The sequence below is a fragment of the Cydia strobilella genome, chromosome 20 (assembly GCF_947568885.1).
Source record: "Cydia strobilella chromosome 20, ilCydStro3.1, whole genome shotgun sequence".
Classification (NCBI taxonomy): Eukaryota; Metazoa; Arthropoda; class Insecta; order Lepidoptera; family Tortricidae; genus Cydia; species Cydia strobilella.
Genome location: NC_086060.1, coordinates 8,346,108 through 8,373,058, shown reverse-complemented (window position 1 = coordinate 8,373,058; position 26,951 = coordinate 8,346,108). Strand labels below are relative to the sequence as shown.

The following is a 26,951-nucleotide window of genomic DNA, read 5'->3' as shown; positions in this document are numbered from 1 at the left end:
TCAGTACATGATCTAGATATTTAAATTTATCGACAACTTTTAGTGATTGGCCATATAGTTTAACAGATGGAAACAGCGGTGGGCTTTTACCCTTAACCCTAAAGACACTCGCTTTTCTTAGAATTATAAATTAGCCCATGGCTCGCTGCGTATCGCTCGCAAATGGATATGAGCTTGGCAAGTCCACACGCTGAGGCGCTCAGCAACACCATGTCGTCAGCGTAGCTTAAATTATTAACGCTCACTCCATCTATATGACAACCTACACGGGTGTTACTGAGCTCCTCTATAAGCGCGTTCACATAGAGGTTGAACAGCTTAGGCGAGGTCAACCCGCCCTGCCTCACTCCGCACTCAAGTCCATACGGCTGTTTATATGTATCCGCCCATCTGACCACATTGACCTGGTTATGGTACCAATATTTAAAAATACTACTAACCTCGGCCGGCATTTCCAAACTATCTAGCTTTTGCCACAAGATGTTATAATTAACCAGGTCAAATGCTTTAGATAGGTCTAGAAAACAAGCATAAACGGCCGTCCGCCTGTCCGCATAGTACCTAACTGTCTGCTTTAGCGCCAAAATAGCCCTTTCAGTCGATAGACCTGGTTTAAAACCAAACTGATTATCGTGTAAAGTTAAGCACTTGTCTAATTGTCGGTTCAGCAGACAGTCAAGCACTTTTGCGACTATTGTAGCGAGGGAAATAGGCCTATAGTTACATTTATCACTGACGTCACCAGTTTTATTTTTCACAATTTCACCACTACAGTTTTCGTCATGTCTGCAGGCAAGTATGAGTGTTGTACACAAAAAGTATACAACATCGCAAGCACTCTATTTAGATGATGGCCAGCATGATGCAGATGCTCCACACTGAGGCCATCGTGAGCGGGAGACTTCCCTCGTGTTGTCGAATTTATAGCGTTTTTTACATCTTTCGCTGTAAACCGAGTACATATCTCCCGCCCATTCAAGCCGCAGTCCGCAGAATCCGCCGCCTGCGATGATCCCAAAGGTGAATTAAGACCGAGTCCTGAGTGCAGTGAGGGATTCAAGCGCCCAAGACAAAAACAGTTTTATTCCCGAGGTATATAACTCTACTTTTCTCACCTTATGCGAGACAATAAAAAACAGGCTTAGTACTGTTTCTGCCGGCGTGGCCTACTTGATTTAACAAATGAAGATCGTGCGAATCTAGTAGGCCGCGGCTTCGGTTTTCGAAAATCGAGATGGCCACGACTGCTAATTACCTGGCCGCAGGCGGGTGCAACACATTTTGCTTAACGAAATTAGACTTTATCGTCATAGCAACAAGGATTATGAAAAGTGAAAATTACGTTATTGACCGGCGGGTTATAATGAAATTCCATACAACATTATAATGTTTAGCCGGGTTATAACCCGGCTAAAGCCAAGGGATATAATGTCTTGCTTTCGGTGAGGTTTATATGATATATAATCCGGCTTTGTCGAGCATGTGGTGTGAAAAGTATAATAATATGTACAGTAAGAAACAATATTATGTGAATTATAACATGATAAGACAGTACCATACGCTCGTCCATACGCAGGCGACGCAGTTCACGCAGCGCAGAACAGAGCAGATTTTGTAAAGTATAGAACGTCCTTTAGCTACGCACGCTGCAGCTCAAGGACATTCCATAAAGTCTGCGTGAACTGCGTCGCCTGCAACTCAGCATACGCTTAGCCTAATAATCTTATCCTAATATAGAATATGAAAACATGAGGCTGTAACTATGCGCCGAACTGATATGCAAAGTACAGTCGGAAGCAGTAACTAAGCGAGTGAGGTGTTCAAAATTGTCTACACACACACGCTCTCGGTTCGATTTCTGTTGTTGCTTTTTCACTCGTAAAACTAAACAGATAATTCTTTCACCTATAGATAGCTTATATTATGTAGTTTTAGTAACTACCAATAACTCCTTATCGACCTTCGCCGTAAAAATTACACATATTAACAACTTTGTCTTAAAATGCGTTTGTTTCTTCTCGCAATAATGTTGACTTCCGTTATTATTACAATACGTATTGTTATATTTCTGACGTAAATCTCCGATTTGTTTAATCATACCTGACGTATTTACCTAATCTAATAACGTGTAACGAATTTATGCGTGTTTTATTGCAACCGGCAATCGTGGCCACGCAATGTGCTGCATAATAATTTGCCGACCGTTTTGTTGGCCTGCTTAATTTAAATAACGAACGTTCGTAACTATGGGTAAAGCTCAATCGGAGCGATAATATATCGGCAGATACAGATATCTGAGAGTATCGCTAAGCACCAAACACGCCAACGATACCAAAATATAGCTCTCTGTCTAACACCTACATTGTGAGAGAGGCATCTGCAGAATCTGCCTCGCGATAAGATATCGTAAGATACCAAAATATATATTACAAGTTCGTGTGTGGGTTGTGGTGTGTGTGTATCGCTCCGTCTGTGATGGGCTTAAAGAAGGCCTACCGTCAAAATCGACATAACGTTATCTGTTTCTCTCTTCGAGCGATAGAGGAAGATAAGGAAATTTCGCGCGTGTCATATGTTAAAAACCTGGGAAGGTGGCGCTTCGCGACATGAGGGAATAAATATATATATACTTTTTTCCTAACGGGTCAAGAAAGCAACTTCTGACCAATGTTATTACAACCTACAAACTATTGGAACCGCTCAGTTTGCTCTAGTTGCCAAGCTTCATCACACAGCCAGGCTTGTGTTGAGTAGTGGTGTGGTGCACCAATTTGGGCTAGATCAGCAGTGCTTTCTACATTGGAGGTTTGTTTGATTGATTGAACTAACGCGTGACTCTTCACCATTTGAATCATGTATTTTGTCTTTTTAGGGTTCCGTACCCAAAGGGTAAAAACGGGACCCTATTACTAAGACTCCGCTGTCCGTCTGTCTGTCACCAGGCTGTATTTCATGAACCCTGATAGCTAGATAGTTGAAATTTTCACAGATTATGTATTTCTGTTGCCGCTATAACAACAAATACTAAAAATTATACGGAACCCTCGGTGCGCGAGTCCGACTCGCACTTAGCCGGTTTTTGCAATCACAAAAGGTGTCAATTCTCACATACAAAACTACTCGATTCATGAAAAGGTGGGTATTTCTAATGGCGAATACATAAATTAAATAGTTTGTTTCCAAGTACAGTTATTTATTAGACACTAATAAAATTGCAATAATTAAAATTTAAACTTCAAGCTTTTAGTTATAAACAGCCTAGGATTTTCAAATAACTCCACGCTATGCCATTATAGCTCTGGCTTTGTGTGGTCGTGTATTTTATGATTTCTCTAGATTAAAATCCTAGTAGCTTCAACTTAAGTGGTTATTACATTGCGAATCTCTCAATAAATAGTCGCACTCCCGCCACATCCGTTTCTCGCGTGTGTGTGCTGTCCACACGCACGCATACATGTGAACAGTGGTACAACCGGCTCGGCCGCTTGATCGGCTATCGATTGCGTTCCTTTTAAATACCCGCCTACAATCAACGCCACTCACACATGCATATAGCCGTTTGTGTTCTTACTGCCTATTAAACGCTGGCGAGGCAAGGACTCAAGAGAACCAGAATAATGTAACTTCCAGATGCTTAACAATTAGAGTTATTAGAGAGCGCGCTTGTACTGGTTTGATTGAGCTTTCAACTCTAGGCAATGGGATCACACTGTAATTCGTCATTTAAATGCTTACCAAGTAAATGGATATAGGCAAACCAGCATTAATACTGGCTGTAATAGCTACGAATCTGAAGTTCAAGATATAATGGAATCTGGCGAGTACTCAAGAAACAAAGTGTTGCGAACAAAAGTTATCAACACATCGATCCAATGCGTTTATTGGCGTACTTTGTCATCTCTCCTTTAAATTATGAAGCAAACTTGACGTGGCTTGGTTTTATTATTCTTTTTTATGTGTTCGCTGCGTGGAATGCTGTATCAGCATGTCATTTAACATTTTTACGTTTAATCTTATAATCTGCTAGATATTTATTATCAACATTATTTCTACAGTGAAATACAGTAAGGAGTAGGGACTTTTTCTGGCAGTAGTTGATTTAGCAACAACATTACTGACGTCTTATTTTCAGGAAAAGTAATAACATTAGCGCAGTAGGATTGCTCAGTGTCACATACGTATCGGACGTATCGGAGCATCTTGAAAAAACGCTTTTCACACTAAAATTCCTTTTGTATCAGAGCAATATATAAACTAGAGATCCAATTGGCATAATATGTAATTAAGAGCTAAATACAGTAAAAGGAACTTCGAAGGGCCTATTACATGTTTATTTTATTTTAAAACCAGCAGTCGATCCCTAGCAACCTTCCATATAATTGATTGAGTGATTAAAATCTGAGTAAGGCTGGTTTTGCGACATGTAATTAATTATCAGCTATCGAAGTCGAAAAGCATTAGCACAAATCCACGATTAATCCTTCTCAATATTCCCCTGCAAAAAGTGTCACACGCAAACTCTCGATTAGCATGGAAACATCGTTAGTATGCATACATTTTTTTTTGCGCATCTTGTAGTGTCAATTATTCGGTCAAAGGAAATTTTTCACGTTGATCCGAATTGGAAGTGTCAGGAAAAGTCGTTAGGAGGCGACGAGAGGATTTTTGACCTATATTTATCCAGTCGTTTCCTACCCACTGGAAACGACTCGCTTCTAGTCGTTAAAATAGCAGAAAAGAGTCCTCAAGGAGTTCAGACCAAAAAATAGTTCTAGGCGTACGGGTTAGTTTTATAAAAAATAAAATAAAAATAAAATAAAATGCGTTTATTTTCAGACAACTCATTGTTAGTAAGTTCTTAACTAAAAAATTAAAACTAAAATTATTAATACTAAATACTAAAAACTAAGATACTACAACTAAAATGAGTTAGTATTACTTAATAACAATAACAAAGGTCTAAGCTAAAAGGCCTGCGTAACAGAGCCGTGGCGATAAAAACTATTCGATAGAAATAGTTATAAGCGTGTAAAAAGAGATTTGGTTATTAATTGTAGACGAGATATCAAAGAAATCAGCAATTTTTTCGTTACATTAGCTGGCCATTAGCAGAATCAAAGTCCAAAAGTCCAACCTCTGTTCTTTCATTACAGCAAGAGAGATGCTATCGTATCGTATAGTATTATGTTTACTGCTGTGAGCTAATCTGTATCTAGATAGACTAATGACGCAAAAGCCAATCTACGTGAAACACGAATCGCCAATTTACGCATCTATCGCCATTAGATTCGATTAAGCCGACGTTGTCACGTCAGCTGTTTTTTACTGTCCATGCATTCTCATTGCCACTGTGAACGCTAGCGAGTCTGTGTCTACCTTCAACCAGTGTAACCATTATCTTGAGTACCATAACGAGAATGTGTAGTCAGATAACTGGTTTGCAAGAAGCCTTCGACTCGCCAAGCTATTTTAGTTATCCCCCTGTTCCCGTCTCGCAAGCACGAACCAGCTCATAAAAGGAACGCTGACTGCGCTGGTTTTCTGCAGATACCGCAACAACGCTTTATTGGATTTCTAGTTTAAGTTTTAGGAAGAGAATCATGCTGAATAAGCATTTGCGGTTACACAATATTTAATTTAGCTGGTGTCTGTCTTCACACGTTTGTGTGCTAATGACACGTTTAAATACATCGTTACTTGGCACTTTTAGGAATTCATTTTGAACGAACTTATATAAATGTCTGTATAGCCTCCAGTCCTAACATCCATAAGCTTTTGTTTTAAATTTGGAGCATATGATGTGAGGTAGTCTTAGTGAAAAAATTTACATTAACATTTGGTAGTGTCCCAGTCTCTTATCTATTATTTAAATAAGACTTAGTCATGTAGTGAGAAAATAAAAACCGTACAGCATCTTCAAATGCTTTTATTCAATCGAAAATCGGAACGTGAAAATAATTTCTGAAAATCGCCGTTCACCGTCGGTGCCATAATGGAAATTTACGATCAGAAATGACATTTCTATAAAAGCAGCCAGACCACTTCGGAAAACAATTCCGTGGAACTGGATCGAACTAGTTTAGTTTGCGTCAGTGGAAAATTGTTGGCGAGTGTACGTACTTTAATATCTAAGTCAGCAAACGCGTAGGAGAAATTCCGACTGATCGGTCAAATCGGAGAAATTTCTAGAAGTGTCAGGCTGGGGTCGATTGTTCATGATGAAGGTTAGAAAGGTTGGTAAACCAGACGGGCGCATTTAGGTATAGTTGCACCACGCACTATAGACATTAATTTGACGTTGGCAGCTGATGACTGCTACGCAGCAGATAAGGGCTGTTAAACTTTGTACGCAAGGTCATTTTTACGTACTGCGGTGACGTTGACAAACGATTTGGTGTCACATCGCCGTACAATCGACTGATGAATATGAATATTCGACAGATACATGAGGTTAGATGAAAACAAAAATGAGAGAAACAAACTGCAAGCACAAGTTTTAGTTACTCAAGTATGTTAAGGTCAGCCAGCGGGAGGAATTTTATCTTAGTTTTACTGTCCCAATAATGAAGTTGTGCCCACATAATTTTGAACACCAGCGGGCACAGCATTGTTCCATTTTTATCGCCTGTCACAATCAATGCCCGTCACTTTCGCACTTACATACTTGTTAGAACGTGACAGGCATGGTGACAGCGATAAAAATGCGACCGTGCTACCGCCGCTGGTCCACTTAGCCACTTCTGCTATTGATTGAGCGCCAGGTACCTAAGGGTAAAGTGACAAATGGATATCTGAGAGGCATTATCTGTGTGGACAGTTGCATGGAAACATTTATCCAAAATTAGCACTAATTTATTTTGTGGTGTAATTATAATAAACAGTTGCTATCTGTACTTAAGTATGCGGCAGTTTAATTACAGAATATCTCTACAGCAGCATTTCCCAAACTATGAGTCGCGACGCGACCCATTAGTGGGTCGCGAGCGAAAATTAAGTGGGCCCTGAAACATAAAACTACATGTAGTTAACAGCCGGTACTAATTAATTTCAAGCTTCCTATTTAAGACCGCCAAGAGATGGTTCCCGAATTTGGCAATTTTTGATAGGTGGGTCGGAGCCCAGTCAGCTTTGGGAACCACTGCTCTGCACAAATGATACGAGTTTACGAGCCCAAGATAATATGCCATCATAGCGGTTCTTAATGAATAATTTTTATGAATACGAATATTTTTATAACATCGTATCCGTTATTTATTTTTCCTCCCGATAACCTGCTGACCCAAAATGCCGGTCGATTCGAGCATAATCGTATTTGTTTGTCTTTAAACCATCTTAGTCATATTTCAACAACAATACGGCATTGATAAAAAATGTGTATCTGTATCAGTTTTTTTCATAACACTTCTAGAAAAAATTTTCCGGAATTAAATTATATGTTTGCATAACTTTAATTTATCACATGAGCAAGATAAAAAAATTGCACCCAACTTATTTTTATACAAATTCGGGTGCAAAAAGTATACGGCACACCTGACGGGAAGCGAATTGTCGAAATGCCGGCTCGCTAAGGTCTAAACTACATTTTTGATAATCTTTAGTAGTCTCCACCGTGTTCTCTTGAAAACCTCGGCAAATCGAGAATTATGCTTTTAAAAATGTACATTCGTAATCCTTAACCCACAGCGGAAGTTTTGTTAAACACGATAAAAATAAAATTCCAACAGAAACAGTTCCCCGATGAGCCGTGAGTAACTTCTTTTCTAAGTAATTGCCTATTATAGTTGCGAACTTCCCCGCTGAATTATCCTTGTATGTTGCTTTTTGTTAAAGCCTTTATTTGATAGTTTTGGCTTGGAAAGGCTTCGTTTGATTAACCGGAACCGATTTAGTAATGATATCAAAGCGTTAAGAAAATTTTCTGCATAGCCTTGTGTATAGCTACGTACATCGTACATCACACGCTACACCGTTGTTAAATGACCAATCGTAACTGTCTTTATTTCAAAGATCATTTAAAGCCTTAATGAACGCGTGTCTTCGCCTGTACCTATTTTCAAAGACAACAAAAGCCATCACTTGCAGATTCCACAAAGCGCGCATAAAGCATCTTTAGCCCATTCAAGGTTTAAAAGCCTAGCGACCGCGTCAGCTCTGCCTCTGACGTGCAAAAACAACTGCCAGCCACCACAATACCTACAATAGGTGGATGGGCTTCCCCCCTTTCCCCCTCCTACTTATGTGACTCAGCAGAGCTCCAGATCAAATTCGACGCGCGACTTTGGTAGCTTGTTTTCCTTGTAATGTTCTTTTTTGCTGATGTTATGGCGTTTACGATGGTACGGAGCTGTACAATAAATTACATCGATATCGCGGTGGTTTGCGTTTTTGCCGAATAGAAAGAGTTACTGAATATCGGTTTATCGGTAATAGTATAAACGTGCCGTTTTCAAGCAAGAGTACTTATTATTGTAGTCAATAAGGCGCTACTGCCATAAAGGTTCAATACATTTAGTTTGAAAACATCACTAAATATTGTTTACTATTGTAAACTTCCGGAAAACTTTCCAAAGGCCCTTTCCGACTCATTAATTATGTAAACATGCTTTGTTTAACGAACGATAACGCGAAATGGAAAGAAAAACAAGAATCACATCGAAATACACACGGTAGCCTGAATAATGAAATCGAACAAACAAAGCTTTCGATAAAAATATATCTAACGTTATTACGTACGTTGAAAGGTGAATAACGTGCTGTCGGATACACGGAGTTTTTATTCCCATTGTTACCCAAGCCATCGCTTAAAGAAAACCATTAAACTGGGAAGTCTTGTTACGCATGCTTGGACATTTCGAGGTTATAAATGTCTACTGGTTGGTCAGAGACGATTGCTTGTGAATAGCGTACACGGGAGAGGCAACGGTTTCCGATACAAAACGGAATCCAATTAGCCATTCCATCTCTCCGGCTTTCATTAACCGGCCGAATAGGCGGAAACCGTAAAAAACCGGACCGGGGAAACTGGAAAAAACTAAGCCGATTTTGCACTTTTAACTGACGATCGGAAGGTCTTATGCCGTTGCAATAGGGTCTACGAATGGTTAATGTCGACGATGATACGTGCAGTGCAAACAAGTGTTTAATTACGTGTTAGGGCTTGTTATGCGATAAACTGTGGGAAACGATAAAGGTTGTTATGGAAGGATTTATGCTGAGAATAAATTTTGTCGATAAATACCGGGCGCTGATATAAACAAAATGTTTTAATAGAACTGGTAGTTTAATAGTAGTATAAAGACAACGATATCAGAATACCGGTTTCAATTGGAGTTTGTACATTAAACCTGCCCTTAGGACTTGTAAATAACATAAAGACTATGTCTCAACAGGTCTTAACCGCTAATTACAAACGAATAATGAAGAATGCAGGCGCCCAATTGAGCACTTAGCCAAGTGTGTTATGTATACAGCAGTGCACATGCTCGCCTACGCGTGATTTATCTGGCCACATAACTCACAACGACCGTGCCGTCAAAACAAATGCATGGCGTGCTTTATGCCTAATCTAAACCATAATGATAAATAATAACAATCGCTGCAATAATGCGGAATATGCGTTTTAATTGGGTTATTAAGCAGCATAAACTAGGTTTATTTGACAGCGATAGCCTGCGGTAACACGCTGAATTGTGTGCATGTGTGGCGTGTGGCGTATACAGATTTTAACTGTGTAATTTTGATTTGATTTTGTTTTCAATGCACCTCTACATTGTATCGCTGAGGCGAGCGTGAGGGACGCAAATCAATATAACTGCAAAAATCTGAGTGCGTATCGTGAAACACCAATGAAATTTAACATATTAATTAATCTGAAATGTAATGTAAATAGCAATTAAAAGCGTCATGTTCAGTATTTAAATACGCGAAATTACGTCACGGCAGCACACAAATCAGAACGAATGTGGCAAAAAATCCGCTCGTAGATTTGCGGCGTAACGTGTATTTTTAGACAACCTTACATTTTACATTGCGGCATACGCCCCCGCTGTGATTACTGCATAAAAATACGGGGCTATTTTAATTTGAAACAGTTTAGTGCCATTTCCGAGCGACAAAAAACATATAATTGTACATAAATTAAGCTTATTGAAATTTAACTCAACTGTACTAGGTAGTTATGTACGAAACAAGATTTATTACAAACATGATAAGCTTGTCTTGTTTTCTGCGTGAGGAAACGAAATTGCCTAAGAATAAAACCTAGCCTAATCGATTCTTGCTTTGGTTAAAAACCTGTGTATTGTAAAATTCAAACAATTTTCCGAGTTGTTATATACTGATAACGTGATAACTAAACAAAGAAATATATTATTTAGGTGAGCATACTAATATTGCTACTTTAACACTTAACAGTGCATGTTACCTACTATAAACATGTCACCCCACTTGACAAGTCACTCATATCACTTGAAAACAGAATTGCGATTTCTTTACAAATGAAATGAAGCACAAGACGAACTCGAGACCTTGATAAGTGAGACTTCCGAGGGGACTAAACAAGGTCATATCTCGGATCTCGGTTATTGTCGACGGGGAAACATCCGAAAGGACCCGAGGGGCAAGACGTCCCTAGTCCTGCGGCACCCTCCTTTGTGCCGAAATCATATTAGCTATTGTTCAAGGATGCTTTGTGTGCGCTGTGTATTGAATAGGAGTTAGGTGTAGAACGTTCTGTAGGTGGTATTAAGAGTTGAGGCTATTGGCCGAGTCGAAATTCATGCCAGACTTTGTAAGTAAGTACTTGCTAACTATTTAGATAATGGAACATTAGAAAAACAAACCTAGTTCACGACCGATTTGTTTTTTACGTAAAATAGTATATTACATACTTAGGGCAGTAAAGTAATAGATGTCTTCGCCTTTGTCCACAATTACATGTGATCTGAGGCTTTATTATTTCTGGCCAGAGCGTGTACAGTTACTATTTTTCTGTTCGACAGAGCCGGAAAGCGGCAACTTCGTTTAGCGCAGCGGGTCGACAGTTGACGCTTTCCGATCGGAGAGCAGAAAATAATTTGAAACGTCATTCCGGTTCCAATTTATTAGGAAAAACACGAAATCACATTTCAGCATTTCACACTGAAAGCGTAATTAATGTTCCCGCGCCTCGGAAAATCGATAAACATTAATTTGAACAATAATACACAAAGCTGGTTGGTAATTACAATTTTAATAGGTCGGTCAGCGGTGGGGCGTCTCCCACCAGCCTAATGGAGTGGGTGGGGGTGGACCGGAATGAGACGTTTTCGTAACTCAAATTATATTGCTTTGGGAAACGCTTTCAAGTGTTTAACTCAGAATGACACGTTCTCAATAAGCTTATTTATATACCGACAAATCTAAGCACGCAGATCAACTCATTGGTGTTTTACTGTGGGCACGAGGCGACTAATATATCCTTTTATGGGTACTTGTACTTGAATAGAAAACAGATAAAACTAAAGAAGAAGAAAAGCACGGACTAGGATGCGAAACCGGGACCAATAGCTTCGTAGGCAGTCACTTCCAACTAGGCTAAAGCCGTCATGCAAATTAGTTTTATGTACCGCGCATTCAGGCAAGAGATATAGCCCCAAAGGCAAGGCTGTTACAGGCAACTTGATTAACGGGGCAGTATAAATAATGACTGGTCAAGTGGTCATTATGAATAATGCCCAAGAGCGTCGGGCAAAGTGGTACATTTATTACTTTGGCCGGTCCATATTAATAACGCCCGACGGCCCTTGGTCCATTTAACAAATCAAGGTTTGAGATAGCTTAAATGCAGGGACCGGACAACCCTTTCCGCGATAAAACCCTTTCAATGGGCGACACTTAAACACGGCTAACACATTGAAAGACTTTCCCTTTTGAACTGCAAGCCCATTCATACCCCTACCTTTGACTAACCCTTACCGAAAAGCTAACCAAAAATAAGGCTAGCACTTATTAAGGGTTACCCTTATCTTTAAGCGCTTTTTATAAAGGTTTCCCTTTGCGTGAAAGAGACGGGATTAGTATATATCTACGGTAGTGTATGAAAAGGAAAGAAAATACGTGCCTAGTCAAAGAACGCCGCCGTCGCCGCCGACGATCGCTCGGATTCGAAGTAATGTGTGCTTTATGAACAAGGTAGACGACTTAAATTAGCACGCTTATATGCTAAAAGTGAAGCCCTTTATAAGGCTAACCCTTATAAGCAATATGCAAGGTGTTTGTGAGCGGATGATAAGGGTTTTGTAAGGGTATTTGGGCTACCGATTACTCAAATGTGGTAGCTTTATATAAGGGTTTTTAAAAGCAAAACAAAGGGTTTCGTCTGGCAAAGGGTATGGTGAGTTAAGCCTTATGCAATACCCTTATAAAACCCCGATAAGGTATAGCGGGCCGGTCCCTGCTTAAATGTATCACTTGGACCGGGCAGTATGAATACTTCCCTACTTCTAGCCGGGCAATGTGTTGAATTCTAACCTAACCTAAACCTAATTTTTCTGTGGAGGGTTGCAGGTTTAACCTAACCTAAACCTTATTTTTTATAAAAAAATCATTTCTGTGGGGGTTGCAGTTCCAACCTAACTTAAACCCAATTTTCTGTAAGTAGTTCCTTTCTGTGCGGGGTTGCAGTTCTTACCTAAACTAAACCTACACTACAGCTCATCTGCTTGATTAGATTTCCCAAGGTCATTATTCATATTCATACTGACCGGTCAAAGTAATTAATCATGCAGTTTTAATTACATTGCCCACTTAATGCGGGCATTATGCATACAGACCGGTCCTTATTTAAGTTACCCGTAACATACCTAGCTAATGGCTACTTACGTAGTTACAGAAACGAATGCGGGAAAAGTTATTCCTCGAATAGCTAAATATAACTAGCAGCAGATGTCAACTGCAACTGAGCTTTGTATTCCGATGAAACGAATGTGGATGCCATGTTATCTTGAAAACAGCGGGAGCAAATATACGGCACTTTCTCGGTATTTTATGCAAAACGTGACCTAGATTTCAAGTAAAAACGCGTATTTGAGCATTTACATAGAATTGTGAATGAGTATGTAACGTAATAGAGGCTCCAGTGCCTGACACGTCTCCAATAATCGACACTTTCAATCATAATGTCATAGCAATAAAGTTGACAGCAAGGTGTCGAATATTGGGTCTTAACATGTTGATTATTGGGGTGTTTACGCTAGGTATGGTATACGTGTAGATATTGATTGAACGTAGCCATATATTTTAGGTAAAGATCGATGGCTAGTATCACAAGAAAAGAAGTTCGTAATAAATAACTGCTATTTCTTACATATCACATACAAATTTAAATTTTTCTAATACTTTAGTTCTTTGGAAACTGGTAATAATGTTCTAATAGTTAAACAACTGCGCTATCCCTTTTCACCTTATCAATAGTGTGACTACGGTGGACATACATAAAAAAAGTATACAAAGACTGCTAAAATCTTAACCCTTCTTGGCTTGCTATAGTCGGGTAATAATCGGCCAAGTCTGATCAAAACCAGTATAGTATGTCCACCCTTAACAGATACTGGCGCTTTCGCAAACGAGTTTTTCGACGAACGCCAGGTGCCTGTCAACGATCTACCGGTCTCGCGATTACAAAAAACAGCTGACGTGGCACTGGACTAAATTTGCATTAAGCTCTGGTGTAAATTGGACAGAATTATTTTATACAATATATTCAACTTTGCAATAAGTATTGAATTCTAACTAAGATCAACTTACTAACGCGGATGCTTTCATGCAGATCAATAGTTAAGTATATTTTAATTGGTAACTTCACAACAATAATTTGTGACCAATAGCTACTAAGGGCCTGTTTCACAATGTCCAAGTAAAGTCCTGAATAAGCTACTTGCCACTTATCTGACGAATAAAGTCATCGTTGGCATTTCATAATCTCCAAATAAGCTTTATCTGCTGGATAAAGTGCTTTTTTTGTAGGAAATTTTATCTGGCAGTTAATTTATTTGTTAATTAGCTATCCAATACTTTACTTGGACATTGTGAAACAGGCCCTAAACGTTTTTATATGTATATTAGATGATTTTTTCTCTTCTTCTTCCGCCTCGCCACTTCCCGTTACGCGGGGTCGGCTTTCTTAATCCTGAGTCGCCACTTGCTCCGCTGATAAGCGTCGTCGGGACGGGAGTTAGGCCGAGCTCCTTCATGTCTCTCTTTTTTTCTAATCATAATTATTTGCTAAGTGCGGTGCCGGTACGGTACTGAGGTTTACAAAAGTGGACTTATAAAGATAGGTCAGGCAACGAATGCTCAAAAAAAGTTATAGAGGGAAATGCTTGGAACACAATTTTTGACTTCGTAACTTTGTTTGGACTAGTTAGGAGGTGAACATATCAAGTCCCCGGCCGTAGCCCTTGAGCCGGAGGGGAGAGGGGTTTGAAGGTTCCATTTTTCGGTTTTTCGATTATCAGGTCAGCATCATACTGACCGTATTGACGTTTCTATCGCTTGCGTTCCGTTCCGAATTATAAACCTTACGCGTGTAAACTTATCTCATTCACCTACTTCCGATATGGTTTTACGACATTTTCACTATGACGCGCACACAAGAAGTGCATATAATGCAGTGAGTCATGCGCGCGATATTTGCATGACAAGTGCATTTATGATTCAAATAGGCTATGAACGTGATCGTTTTGCTTAGATGGCTTGTTATAAAATGCGATGCGGCGATATTATATGTAGCACTATGTACTTATTATTAATTACATCCATAAGGCCCCATTCGCACGAGAGCTTAAAAAGCGTTGCGTGTGTGACGCACCGATAAGTAAAAGCGATAAAGAGATATCGCTTTCTCGCTCTTAAAGCTCTCGTGCGAATGGGGCCTAAATGCATGTAGTCTTAGTTATTTTAACTTAAATCTAGGTCTGTTAAATTTAATCGAACGCAGTAGAAAGGCAAGGAAATGGGTAGTAGACTTAGTGACACTTTCACCGTGTCCCAATTTCTTCAGTCAAATAGTGAAGGTGGCGATTTGCTCCTACTTACCTTATTTGCGAATTTAATTAAAATTAAAATTTCTATATTTAATACAACATATGGTCAATAAATTTGTTAGTTATCGCTTATCATTTATGTTAGTAACAACAGCAACCTTATAAAATATTTAATAATTACGTACCTACATTGTTTTTAATTAACTTAATGATTTAATTTCATTTCTTTCAGGTAAAGCACTCGTGTATCTTGGAGCTTCTACCCTTGGTAAATCAATTGTAGGTAATGTAAATAAAGTGCAAGTAAAAGTTAACAACCATAATAAATATGCGATAAGGTGGCAATAGGTATTTAGAGGAAGAACACACGTAGCGGTGTGGCGTGTGGCACCGCCCCGCGCGGCAGTACGCGGTGGAGCGGCGTGAAATTTTGTATCATGGTGTGTACGCCGCTCGACCGCATGTGTTTAATTTAAAGCTCTTTAAGAACACATCAGGGACATATTCGCGACGTACTTCACACATTATTGGCGATTATGAAGCACCATGCTGCTTCGATTTATTACAAAATCTTAAACTCGCGCGGTCTATGTCACCTATGAGTTATGATAAATAAATAAGTACCTTCATAATTCTTAAGAGCCCGGTTCTCAGGGTGCGGATCGGGTAATATTCCCGTCTCTAAGGATTACTGAAATAGACTTCGATTAAATTATTACTAGCTCTTGCGTAGAAAGACGATCTCCGTGACGAAAATCTTATAACCTTCTCTACTCTTATAACAATCTCTATAACAAGTTTCATCTAAATCGGAACAGCGACTTAAGCGTGAAGACAGACAGATAGAATTCATAGAAGGGCCTTTTTGAACGTCTAGTGTATATTTCATTCGATAGCGTGACGTGCGTTCGCGTTTTGTCTATTTTTGTATGGGATTTTGAACAGCGCGCCAAGTAGGACGTTTTGGTAAGTCAAAACCCCATACATAATGACACTTAACGCAAACGCGTAGGTACGTCACGTCACGCTATCGGATGAAATATACACTAGGGGTACAGGATTTATAACTTTAGTAGGTATTTTTATTTTTGTCTGATTAAAAGGCGTCGGGATTATTACATGTCCCACACTTTCATCATGTTTTAAACTAAGTAAGCTACGTCGTTTTAATAGACGGCGATCAAATTCCATAATGGCCGAACCTCTTGCACAACGTCACGTTTTTCAAAGATAACGGTTTCTCGGTATCATTCAATATTGATCGTTAAAACAATCGTGGCTCGGCGACACAGCTAGGTCGCAGTTAGGTTACGTCGCCAAGGCCGCCGACCTTGCTCCCCTCTCCCATTCCCCACCCCCTCCTAGGGTTGTCTGATCTCGGATTCGGGTCTCCCGTTTCGATAATCGAAATTTTAGAGGTTTAATTGAAGAGGATATTTGTAAAAAAAATATTATTTGCTTGTCCGCCATAACGCCGATAGAAATTAACTCGTTTGAATTCCTTTTGTAATGCAATTTTATTTTTATTTGTTTTGATTTTAAATATAAAATAGTAAGCAAGACGTCTCGAGTTGATAATAAATATTGTATGAATTGAAGTAATTAGTTGTATATTTTTTTATCTGAAAAATAACTGTAGTGAAACATGACGGAACAACTTTCCGCTTACGGCATTAACAAATTTACGTTTACGGCTTTTTTATCACAACAACTTACAGTATCTTATAAAATAAATAAGATTTTAAAAAAACACAGTATTATTACTTATAGGCTAAACCAAACAAACTGAATTTCGTATGCCCTTGGGTACGACATAGTGGAACAATTTTTCTTTTTTACCATCATATGCAATATCGTATTGTGTACACCTATGATTGATGAATAAATAATTTGTTTGTTTGTTTGTTAAAAAAACCATGCAACCTTGCCTGCCTGCTGCATGCCTTAACCATGTAAAATCCTATTTTGTCCGCCGATGAAATTTAACCATCAGATCCAGTGATACATATTGTGTTAAGCCCGGTTCACGCAGCGTGTATCAGACAAATGTGAACGCAACCATATTTAATGTATAAAACCGATATGCGTCACGACTCACGACACAACACAACACAAACAACACACGTCGGACAAATGTGAACCGGGCTTATGCTTATGTCCTGTCCGATACTATCAGCAATCTATGTTGGTATATTAAGAAATCGACAACATTCGACAACCCTGCACTTGTCGCACTCGCCCCGGGATGCCTGCGGGACGAGATGTGAGCCGACTTCTGAGATCTTTTGTTTTCACTCACGTACCTACCCACGTATCTATATATCAACTACCCATCGAATTATCTCGTGAGCCGAGACGTCGATGACGAATTTAAGTCTGTCGATTTGGTCACAGAATAATTATCGGGCAAGTCCAGACCAGAATGATTTTTAACTTTTCATTTATTATGGTTAGCTGAGATTTTACGCTCAACCTTTTTAATATAATCCTGTCGACTTCATTCCCTGATATCTAAAACAATAGTTTTACTAAAATAAGTTAATCTTCCTCCATTTTACTCACTCGTAATAGCTAAATTGGATTATTAATTACGAACACTGGAGTACGGCATGGCACGTGAGCCCTAACAAGTTACACTCAACTAGTTATGCTACAGACTATGTCCTGTCCAAGTTGTTTCATAACTAAAGCACTGCGCCGCCCGTCATGCCTAATACACATGAACAACACATTAGATCAAGATTTGCATGACTAATAAGCTAACTCATAGCGTATTGACCCGAACCGTCTGCCGAACTCAACGGCTTTTATGAAGCCATTTTTACATAGTGAATGCATGAAGCTATAATGGTCCCGTTTCTTTGATTGTCCAACCAGAACTTTACGCACGACTTTCTAATTTATAAACACTTTACTGTTTTGTCTTCGTAGACATTTCAATTAATATTATTGGAGTTAAATGGCGTCAGTACTTCAATCAAACTAAGCCTCGCGAAGCCGAAGTGAGTGAGTCATTTTCGCCTTTTACGCTAATGAAACCTTTAATGCCCCCAGCGGCGTTTCCTTTCCATGTTCTTTGACAATGGCGCCCGTTTACACATAGTGTTTTACTAGAATATTATATATTACTGTAGGGCAAGACGCGGCAAAAATAATAAATGTAAAACTAATAGTCCTTTCGTCATTTACCCAGGCAGAGGGCCTATCGCAAACCATTTCGTTTGTGTATTTGCCTCTATTGTTCGAATATGCAAGAGCGGTTGTCCCTCTTATCCTCTTTTACTTAACAGAAACAGACAATTATTAGAATATAATATCAATTCAATTAACTAATAGACTATAACTGGCATGAACTGCGCGACATACTCCTAATATAGTTAAAGTACCTATATTTCATTGTTGCGTGTATGTTTTGTATATTTGTACGTATAACAAATCAATTAGACACGAGTTATGAGTTCCCGATATAAATACACAATACACGTGTCCAAGCGTACATTGTACTGAGTTTCATGATTAGAGTGATTTATGAGAACATAAAGTTATGTGGGCGGTGCAATATTATATTCGTTACGATGCTTCGACGACGATGTAGAAACTTAGAAAGATGTGATATAGGTATAAGACTAATAAATCAAACTTGGGTATAGTAGTAGGTAACATGTAGTAGGTACGCGGAAGAACTCAGCGCTTCGCGGTTTTAAAACTGCATGGTATAATTTTTTTACTATAAAAGAACACACCAAGAGGCAAGAAAGCCGATAGCCTATCCTCAATACAAAATCAGGTGAAATGAAAAACTTTTTCTTCAAGTTAATCTCATGTAGAAACATATTCAAAAGTAAAATAAGTAGAATAAGGTAAACGTGTGCATACTGTGCATCTGCCGTGATTCGGAGTTCCGCCCGCCTCAACTTACTTTGAACTATATTTTAGTGCTCACTCCGTCGAATTGCTGAAAGTTGACGCCAACTTTGGAGCCGCCCAGCCAGGGTTATTACAAACGCCTAGATGTTTACTATTACCAGAACCAGTATAGATGAGTCCTAGAATCCGGCACAACTATGCCTAATCTAAGATCTTATTTACTGGTCCACTGTAACTCAGTAGCGATTGGATTGACATCACAGTTCGGGAATATTTCTTGCAACACACTGCACACACGACACTACTCTTAACATCGCTCTTCGCTATATATTCGAACCAGTTAATGAGATCTGTGCACGTGGCTACGTGTAATTGTAGAAGTACGCTTGGTCATTCATATTATTTCATATAACAATATTTAAGAGTTCCCGGAGCTCGGTTCTCCATACAAACGTAGTTACGCTCTCATTTTAAAACGACTAGCTAGATTGCTCTAAATTCTCTAAAACTTTGTACTTACAATAGGATAAGGTATATCTAGGTCTGTAATTAGTTTATGTAGGTTCAGTTCAATCTAAAGGATATGTTTAACATATTAATAACGGGTCACTCAAGTATTTTAAGTCGAAAACGCTACCGGACCCCTGACCCCCCACGGCGACGCCCGACGGGGCGTGAGTGACCCGTTATTAATATGTTTAATATGTCTGTGTCTCACGGAAGTTTTGTTATTAAAATTGCTAAAGGATATGATAGAGGTCTCTCTCTAAACTTTACAGCGCGTTACACGGCGGAAGGGCGGGTCAAAAATATTCGAAAATTGTGTTACGTAATATTTGAACGCCCCCTTACAGACCTAGATATACCTCATGTCATTGTATGTGGAAAGTTTCATTACAATCCAACACGTAGTTTTAAAATGAGAACGAAACTCCGTTTGTATGGGAAGGTGAAATTCTGCCGAACTTGCCGGGGGACTCTTAAATAGTTAATAAATATATGACGACCGGTCTAGCCTAATGGGTACTGACCCTGCCTATGAAGCCGATGGTCCTGGGTTCGAATCCCGGTAAGGGCATTTATTTGTGTGATGAACACAAATATTTGTTCCTGAGCTATACAAGTATGTATTTCGTCGCCTAGCACCCATAGTACAAGCTTTGCTTAGTTTGGGGCTAGGTTGATCTGTGTAAGATGTCCCCTAATAATTTTATTTAGGTATTAATTAGTAATATTTTGTCTTTTTCCGCTCATGAAAGAAGTTGTTTTTCATGAATATTTCATTCTCTTTCAGTCGTTCACCTTCCTTATAGCCACAGAGTTATGCGTCATATGCGTGGCAAATACTTGCATAGTGCTTGCTTGCTTTACAAATGTTATCTTCGCGGCCGCGTCTATTATTATTATTATTATTGTGTTGTATACTATTGAGGAAAACGTGTCTCGAAATAGCGCGATTGTGTGCAGTGTTATTCTAGCTTGTCACTAAGGCTAATATAAGTGAAAACATGAATGCTCGTAGTTGTCACAGATATCGAGTCCATCGTTATACTGGATGGCCTGACAGCATTCGTTGTGTGATTGGAAAACAAGATCTCGTGTCGGCGTCCGTCCGTCATTACTTTTTGCAGCTATCCTGTGACTATTCTCGAATTCAAAGTACAATGAAAGCATTCAGGCCCAGTTAATATCATTTTTATCGTTGTAATTCGTATTTGTCGATGTTAGCTTTTGAAGATTCAACCACTGTCTCATGGTTATGAACAAAATATTTTATTTAAAGAGCAATCGGACCATTATTCAACCGCAAAATTCAAAATGGCGCTTAATATTTAAATCCGAACTATACGCCCAAATTTCGTCTGGTGACAAGACAATAGCCAAAGACAAGTTCAGAGCCTCTTAAAATGAGTCACACTAGTAGCAAAACAATGCTGGAGTTTTGTTGTTTTGACCACCTTCTGGTGGTTATTGACGATTTAGCTCTCCGAGCTGAGATCTCAGTTACACTGGATTACCTAATTTCGACTCGTATTTGGTAAGACATCGGAATAAACGGCTCGTGCCGGCGTCCGTCATTACTTTTTGCGACAATGCTGCGACTTTATAGCCCTCGTTAAGTTCAGACTTTTATCGACATGTTCGATAACATGTGCTCTCCAGTGTCAGTGATAGTCCAAATTCCAGATAGCGCGGACAGTTTTTTTTGTATTTAGGTCGTGATAATGATAAGCGGCGGCTAGCAAAGAACTACTCGTGTACATTTTAGACATGCAACGGATAGTTGTTTCACCGGATACCGGATGTTCGGCCTGACGTCGGCCGAATATTCGGTAACCGGCCGCCGAATATTCGGCCGGGGGAACTATACCTACATTTCGGTTTTTCAGGTGCGCAGTACGGTAGTATTAGAGTTCTATGAACTAACAACAACAGAGTACGCCTCGCCACCACGGATAGCTATGTGGTTTGAATGTCGTTATTTTGTTTCGCCGACGACCCTATTGGAATAGGCCGGCGACTGGCTGGTTGTTGACGTTCTCGTTTTTGCTCGCCTTCGTCGTTTTTGGACGACCACTGCGATTTCCGGGCTTTGGCCGGAGCGCAAATTACAAAAAATACAATTTGTCTCTTGGCGCTTATATTGTATTCGCCTATTACGCGCCCACGCTGTTGTTTCATTTGCATTGTTTGTTTAGATAGCAAACGGATAATTAGTTCGTTGACTTTGGCAACTGGAATATTTACTTTTACTTAAACAATATGCGAAAATAACGTGTTTTATGTTTGTGATAATAGACTATAAATACCTAATACGGTACTTTGCATTCTTGAGTAAATCATACATACCTCGATCGGAAGATCGGAACAAAATTGCTGTTTTTAGCCACATTTACGTCATTTTACTATCTAATCAACGTGGTTGGCAATCCCCTCTTCTGATCACCGCTTATAAACATTAAAACAGTAAATATGTACCAATTGTACCATTCTATTCATATCGCGTGTGAGAGTCTGAGAACTGCCGTTCACAAACTTTTCAGACGGACCAATTTTTTCCAAGTCGTTCCGTTCTCAGATAATAATACCGAACCGGTTGTTGTGCATTTGCCACTTGCAAACTCATGTGGTGACTCAGCCCAGCCTTGATAACTCACGACTCTTTTTACCGCCTAATGTTTTTTAGGATTCCGTATTAGAAGGCAACGGAACCAGAAGCCTCCGCTACCGTCCAACTATTAGTCTTGAACTTGGAACTCCGGTGGCCGTTTAAGAAGTGTAACACTCTTACGGTAGATGTCGCTAGGGTCCCCTAGACCCATATAGTGGGAAGATTTGCTGACTATGGATGAGGTCTTGGTGGCTCAGTTGGCAGAGCGCTGGAGTATCGATCCAGAGGCCGTGAGTTCAGGTCTCACCCAAGGCAGTAATTTTTCCACTTTTAAGTATTTATTAGTCTTGATTTGGTGTAACAGTGGGTTCCTAACATTTTAAATACAGTTATTCCTGTCCTGTGACCTTTTACGAAGACTCATTTGATCCCCAATTTAAGATGTTTTCAAGCGAGCAATACAAGCGAATAGAAATTAAAGATTTGGTTACCGACTTTTTTACCTCAAGGGAAACTACTGTTTTACGGGGTGTCACGGGGATAGGTACAATACAATTCTATACAAACTCTTTATTGCACACCTCATTAGTGTCATTACATTACATTTTGCATTTGTACCTACTGTTTGTCCTCTACTTAAGACCGTATAATGTATATACTTAGTCTGTATAATACTGTCTGTTGTAAATTTCACAGTGTGTTAGTTCGCTGTAATGCTGTGTAATTTTTTGCATCAATAAAAATATTTTTTTTGACAGAAAACAATAATACAAAAAATACAAAAAAGAAAAGGTTAAACAACAGGCGGTCTTTTCGCTTAAAAGCGATGGAGGGAGCAAGCGAAGCGAACTACAACGTTACATTAATTACCCTTAGTTTCGGAACCGAAGGCACCTATAGTTTACTAAATCCATGTTTGTATTAATATTGGTTTTTATCAGTAGGTAGGTACCTACTCAGACAAGAAACCTAATGTCTTCGGCGGTTTTGTGTGTACGTGTACGGTCAAGCAATTTCATTTGTGTACCTTTTCGTACCTTGTCACTGTGGCAAGGTACGGAATACTCGTAGTACATAAATCAAATTCCTTGTATATACATGCAAAAAACTAATACAAAAGCGGAAAAACATGTACTAAGATACGAAACGGAACCTTCGGTGAATGTATAAGACTCGCGTTGGACCGGTTTTTATCCGTATAAAATAAAACGAGTTGCGTCAGTAATTGGAGACTCGTCCCTCAATTAGGGCGATTAGAAACAGCACACCGCTCCAAATTGGATTATTTACCATACACCGGCGAAATACGAAGCGCCGCCGCGCTCGGAGCCCTGTGAACTCTTAACAAGGTCGTACACTCACCTTTATTTGATAAAACGCGCAAAAAATATGCGACATTGACATGCGTTTAAGATGCCCGTTGAACGCGTTGGTTGGGTCTATCCATATTTCACTGTAGGCCTTATCTATGAATCTACCTTATCGGTTATTGAGTGAACCCCGCGGATTCGCATACGTGGTGCGGGAGGGCGTCGGCGGAATGCCTAGCAAGACCTAAATGGCCGAACATCGCGCTCAGTTGCGTTACGGGTTACCAGATTGTCATGTGGCAAAAATTTCTGATTTTTTAAACAGAATTCGTTGCGTTCAAGGAAAGGTAAATTTGTCGATAAATAAGCCTATTTTATACGCAAGATACAAAACGACGAAAACGTTCGAAAATGGGCCCCTCGTATAGGTATTTCTACGCGTTTCATGCAAAATATTGTCTAAATATTGCTGGCCCTGTGAACTCGTATCACGGTCGTAGCTGCAGGTACTACTATATATAGTACTGAGAAAACACGCGTTATCAGTACATTAAATTGCACAACAGCCGTTAATAAATACACGTGTTATCTCGCCTTCGAGAATATTCGCGTGGCGTGGCGCTGGCGACCGATAAACTCAAAGAGCGTTCGTATAGTTATACCAGCGAATTGCAACGACCGTCAATACTGCGTTTCCCCGTGAAAGGCGACCGCTGTCAGCGTGCATTCACCGGCTCAGCGTATCGAATTTATCAAGAGATCGATACGAAACGAAACGTACCAACGCGCTCGTACTTGCCGTTCTGTTACTAACCGCTGGCGAATCGTACGTTCATGCAAATTGACGTTGAGATCCTTATATCTAAGAGTGCGCTTATACTGGTTTGCCAAAGAGTAGAAGCACGTATGGCGATCAGAATGGCACCCCTTTACCTGCCTCGCCGACGTCACCACACGTGGCGCTCGGCGCGCATGTGTGCGTACGCTGCGATTATATGGAATTCAGCGATTACGCCACCTACCTATACTTGCATGCGACCATGCGAGCGAGCGAGTGCCCGAGTAATAATAATAATTAGTCGCCTCATTATTGTTATTCGAGACGGCGGCGCGCTGTCACAGCCAGATAAACGCCCCGCGCGACCAGATACTGTCGTGCGCGACCCTCGCCTTTGTCGCTCTATTGTCGTGTGTATGTGTTCCCTTTTGTGTAGTGACACTAGTGACGTGCAGTGTTGTTCTGGATTGTTTGCGGTTAGAGCGGACCTAAGGATTCCGTCAGGTACGAGCAGTAATCGTGTACACGTACGCTTGTATTACCGTCCACCGGCATTAGTCACGCGACGCTGCGTCGGCCGCCTATGGTTGTTGATCACGTGGACGGATTTGTGTAAAAACATGCTTTGATAGATGCATATCTTAGTAATTTACATCGGTAGAATGGAGAATTGATTTTTAAACAGGTTAGATTTACAGTCAAGCTTTGTTCATAACATAAATAGTATAACCGGTAACTGTCGATACTTTACAACGGGTACAAATAAATCTCCTTATATATTTGATGTGTAGTGTAATTTAGGCTGCTTTATTAGCTATTAAAGTGAATAAGGCTATTATTGAAGCGGTGAGCTCCATCTTAGGCCCTGTCTTCACTTTCCATCAGGTGTGACTAGTGCCAATCGCCTTAATTTAATAACATTGAAACAAGAGTTTTCCGCGAATTGTATAATAGAAAAAAACTAAATCAAATTTATAGTTTGCGAGCATTTTGGTCGATTCAAAATTGAAGATGTTCCTAAATCTACACCTATATTATTAGAAAAAGTCCAAGTTCCATCATTTTATTTGATAAATACTTTATTACATGTGTACAGAACCGTGGCTTTCCGTTATTTTATGTGACGGCGAATTCTGTTCAAAAGGTACGTATATCATCAAAGTAAAACAATTTCCCTCAGTTAACTCTTATCAAAAACGAAACCACTCACAATTAAACAAAATCCGAACACCCTGGAACTCTTATTACTTTAAAAATTAAACTGGGGGAAACAACTTCACAAGTATAGGTAGACGTAGTCATTCAAAGTTTCATAAAACTCTTGATTGATGGAAGTTTCCATTTGTGCAAAAGCTAAGAAAATTTCCCGAGTGCCTTTCGGAATTGTTTGTTGTTCGAGTTAATAAGATCGGCGCTGTAATACAAAACAAAACCTTTATTAAAGTATAGGCCGGATCAACTTTGATTTGTGCGGTATTTCTTCTTATCTTTACTTAGTATGAGAGGTTTCCATTCCACATCAATTCTGTCTGTGTTCTGTACAATATTACTTGGAATTCTTCAGTATTCTTATCGATCTACCTATACCAATTTGTTAAAATCCCTTTTCTTGCTGTTCAATGCTTAGAAACATACTTGTCATATACGCAACACATCACATGACAGGTATGTTTCTAAACATACAAATTTCAGGGTCCAGATTTCATAATGCATTGCATACGTTGCGACTTGCGTTGCGTGGACTCAGTTTGTCCCTACTTTAATAATTATGCCATGTGTTAAGTCTTTTGCTGTACTTCAGCTACCATTATCAAAGTTAAGAGAAATGTAAAGGGGGTTAATTTTTATTAAAATTTATAGTATATAATAGTTATCTTATCTGTGTTCACCGCTTGGCGTAAGAAATCGAGGACTAAAGTTAGATCATCATATGTGACGTTTTTAATCAAAAGGTACCACATTGTCGCTTACCATAAGGACGAAAATTGCTTCTATCTTTGTACGAAAAACCTGTCAGAGCGTCCTAATGGCAAGCGACAATGTGGTACCTTTTGCTTGAAAACGACAAATATATTATTATCAAAGGTAACCGGCAAATATTGCTTACTAAAGCGTTTTGACTCGTTATTTGTTCAAATTGTCACGTACGCGATAATGTGTTTATTTAACGATGTATATCATTTATATTGTAGCAGATAGTGCACACGAAGCACGAACCTTAACGAGAGTCACGTTTTGATATACTTTCAATATTTATTTCACATGGAATCAGCGACATTCACTGCGTTTTTGCACTCAATTGATAGGTACAATAAAATTACCTTAATTATAATCGATGATTTCGAAATTCAGCATTTATGAAATAGTCCAATTTAATCTATCGTGAGACATAACTAGTTTAAGCTAATTTTGCGAATATTAATATTTTTATGGAATAGATTTGTTTTCACACAAATATTAAAATTCAAGTGGTGTTGGTCTATTTGTATGCCCTAGTTCCATAAAAAATGTAGGTTGTTTAGTTCCAAAATGTAGGTTGTAGCTACGTTAAAAAAGGAAATGAAAGGATTTTTATATTCCGTATAATTGTATTGTCTAATATCATAAATTGACAGCTTTGATTTTGCAAATAAATTTCCAATAAATATTTTATAAGTACATATTATTTAATTAAAAAAATTTATATCTTTCGATAAGTGTCCAATGTTTTTTTGAAGTAAGTAAGAAAGCGTTTGATGAGCCATTCAATATTCATATCAAATGTTTGTCGCGAAAAGAACCATTGGTGCTCTATTATACTATTTTACAGAAACCAACCCGCAGCATTATATGAATTGAGATTTGACAGACAGTAGTATTAC

At 39.2% G+C, this 26,951-nt stretch overlaps 1 protein-coding gene across 3 annotated transcripts in view; it reads left to right on the top strand.

Annotated features, from left to right (window-relative positions):
• The window catches only part of LOC134750515 (C-terminal-binding protein), a 114,023-nt gene that overhangs the window by 8,191 nt on the left and 78,881 nt on the right, over window positions 1–26,951 (top strand). The window contains exon 1 of one of the 3 annotated variants that reach the window (XM_063685702.1): window positions 24,460–24,594. The exons of the other annotated variants lie outside the window; for them this stretch is intronic. The gene's annotated coding sequence lies outside the window, so the exon portion shown is untranslated. Of the gene's footprint in view, window positions 1–24,459; window positions 24,595–26,951 lie in introns of those variants that run through there. 3 annotated transcript variants of the gene reach the window in all.